Here is a 3,256-nt window from a genome sequence, read left to right as displayed (position 1 = left end):
TCTTTCTGTGCAGCAGGTATGTTGCATATACACATTTCAGTGATCACATGATCACTGATCTCAGTCACATAATGAAATGATCACATTTAAATCCTGAGAGGTAGGGTAGGTATTAATGGCTGCATTTTCAAGATGCAGAAACTAAAAGACAAGCGAGGTGTCATGGTTCTCCCAGGTCTCTCTGAAGCTTTTAACGGTGCCATGTCTGCTGCTGGAGGCTTGCTGCCTGCACGTGGTGGGCCCAATTTGGGATCTGCAGATAGGTAGCAGCTACTCTTAGGGGTCAGGAGATCCTTCTTCCCCAGAATTCTTTCTTGTTTCTCACACTTTTCTAAGAAGATCCTGTCAATTCTATGAGATAGAAAAGCAAGTCAGGTCTAACGTAAATAACATCTAAAGTACATGTATATCAACTTCAAAGAAAAGAGGGGACATATAATGCTGAGAACCACTGACAACTCAAGAACTCATCCTCTACTCTGTAAGAACTGGTCATACGTCACTTGGTACTCTCAGCACACTTCACAGAGTTTTCCATTACGTTCTCCCAAGTAACCTAGCTACATGGATGGCAATAAATAACACTGCAAAGGAAATTCAATGTCAACTTGGGGGGTTTAAAAACTATTTGAAAATAAAAGGACAAAGTTTAATTTATTAGGAATTAGCAACTACTTTTATCTGAATTCCACTTGTTGAAAATTAAGAACCAAAATGTATCCATCTCTTCTCTCTCTCTCCTTTTGGCAGGAGTAAAGAGTAGGAGGGGCTTAACATTATCATAAAATAGACTATTTAATTTTTATTGGAGGCTCTATCATGTTGTACAGTATAGAAATGCAGCTGCTGGGTGTTGATGATACATAACATATATTAACACACATAGTGTAGCAGGACTGCATCTCCAATTTCAAGAGCGTTTTCTCCATATATGAACACAATTCCTATTATTAGAATCCTAATAATGGGTTCTAATATTAAGACTCCATATTCATATTAGATGAGCTTCATATTAAATGAGTTTAATTCAATAACCATTTGAAAATTGATACTGAAAGAAATTGACTTGGGAGTCAAAGGGCTTCCATTCTAGTCTCCACTCTGGCTCTCACTCTGTGGTCTTGGACAAGAAGTCTAAATTTCCTTTGCCTCCATCTTCTCACTTTAAAACATGGTGACCGAAAATGTTAATACAGACCTTCCCACCGCTAATTTCTTTTCTTTTTTTTTTTTTTTTTTTTTTTTACACAGAACGAAATTTATTATGAGGGATTGGCTTATTTAATTATGAAGGCTGAGAAGTCCCATGGTCTGCCATCTATAAGCTGGAGGCCCAGGAAAGCTGGTGGTACAGTTTCTGTCCAAAAATAAAGGCCCGAGAACTGGGGAGCTGATGATGTTAAGTCCAGGTCAGAGCCCAAAGGCCAGAGAACTAAAAGCATCAGTGTCCGAGAGCAGGAGAAAATGCCAGTCAAAGATTAAATTTATCCTTCTTTCATCTTTTTATTTTTTTTTTATACAGCGGGTTCTTGTTAGTCATCCATTTTATACACATCAGTGTATAAAATCGCCAGTCGCCAATTCAGCACACCACCATCCCCACCCCCCTGCAACTTTCCCCCCTTGGTGTCCATACGTTTGTTCGCTACATCTGTTTCTCAACTTCTGCCCTGCAAACCGGTTCACCTGTACCATTTTTCTAGGTTCCACATACATGCGTTAATATATGATATTTGTTTTTCTCTTTCTGACTTACTTCACTCTGTATGACAGTCAGTAGATCCATCCACGTATCAACAAATGACTCAATTTCATTCCTTTTTATGGCTGAGTAATATTCCATTGTATATATGTACCACATCTTCTTTATCCATTCATCTGTCGATGGGCATTTAGGTTGCTTCCATGACCTGGCTATTGTAAATAGTGCTGCAATGAACATTGGGGTGCATGTGTCTTTTTGAATTATGGTTTTCTCTGGGTATATGCCCAGTAGTGGGATTGCTGGATCATATGGTAATTCCATTTTTAGTTTTTTAAGGAACTTCCATACTGTTCTCCATAGTGGCTGTATCAATTTACATTCCCACCAACAGTGCAAGAGAGTTCCCTTTTCTCCACACCCTCTCCAGCATTTGTTGTTTGTAGATTTTCTGATGATGCCCATTCTAACTGGTGTGAGGTGATACCTCATTGTAGTTTTTTGTTGTTGTTGTTGTTTTGTTTTTTTGTGGTACGCGGACCTCTCACTGTTGTGGCCTCTCCCATTGAGGAGCACGGGCTCCGGAAGCACAGGCTCAGCGGCCATGGCTCATGGGCCTAGCCGTTCTGTGGCATGTGGGATCTTCCCGGACCGGGCACGAACCCGTGTCCCCTGCATTGGCAGGCGGACTTTCAACCACTGCGCCACCAGGGAAGCCCCTCATTGTAGTTTTGATTTGCATTTCTCTAATAATTAGTGATGTTGGGATGGGTGTTAGCTCTTCTCTAAATGTTTGTTAGTATTCACCTGTGAAGCCATCTGGTCCTGGACTTTTGTTTGTTGGAAGATTTTTAATCACAGTTTCAATTTCATTACTTGTGATTGGTCTGTTCATATTTTCTGTTTCTTCCTGGTTCAGTCTTGGAAGGTTATACCTTTCTAAGAATTTGTCCATTTCTTCCAGGTTGTCCATTTTATTGGCATAGAGTTGCTTGTAGTAGTCTCTTAGGATGCTTTGCATTTCTGCAGTGTCTGTTGTAACTTCTCCTTTTTCATTTCTAATTTTATTGATTTGAGTCCTCTCCCTCTTTTTCTTGATGAGTCTGGCTAATGGTTTATCAATTTTGTTTATCTTCTCAAAGAACCAGCTTTTAGTTTTATTGATCTTTGCTATTGTTTTCTTTGTTTCTATTTCATTTATTTCTGCTCTGATCTTTATGATTTCTTTCCTTCTGCTAACTTTGGGTTTTGTTTGTTCTTCTTTCTCTAGTTCCTTTAGGTGTAAGTTTAGATTGTTTATTTGAGATTTTTCTTGTTTCTTGAGGTAGGCTTGTATAGCTATAAACTTCCCTCTTAGAACTGCTTTTGCTGCATCCCATAGGTTTTGGATCATCGTGTTTTCATTGTCATTTGTCTGTAGGTTTTTTTTGATTTCCTCTTTGATTTCATCAGTAATCTCTTGGTTATTTAGTAACATATTGTTTAGCCTCTATGTGTTTGTGTTTTTTACGTTTTTTTCCCCTGTAATTCATTTCTAATCTCATAGCGTTGTGG

Source organism: Physeter macrocephalus, chromosome 5 (genome assembly GCF_002837175.3).
Source record: "Physeter macrocephalus isolate SW-GA chromosome 5, ASM283717v5, whole genome shotgun sequence".
Taxonomy (NCBI): domain Eukaryota; kingdom Metazoa; phylum Chordata; class Mammalia; order Artiodactyla; family Physeteridae; genus Physeter; species Physeter macrocephalus.
The sequence above is the reverse complement of the archived record's forward strand: the minus strand, read 5'-3'. Positions refer to the sequence as shown.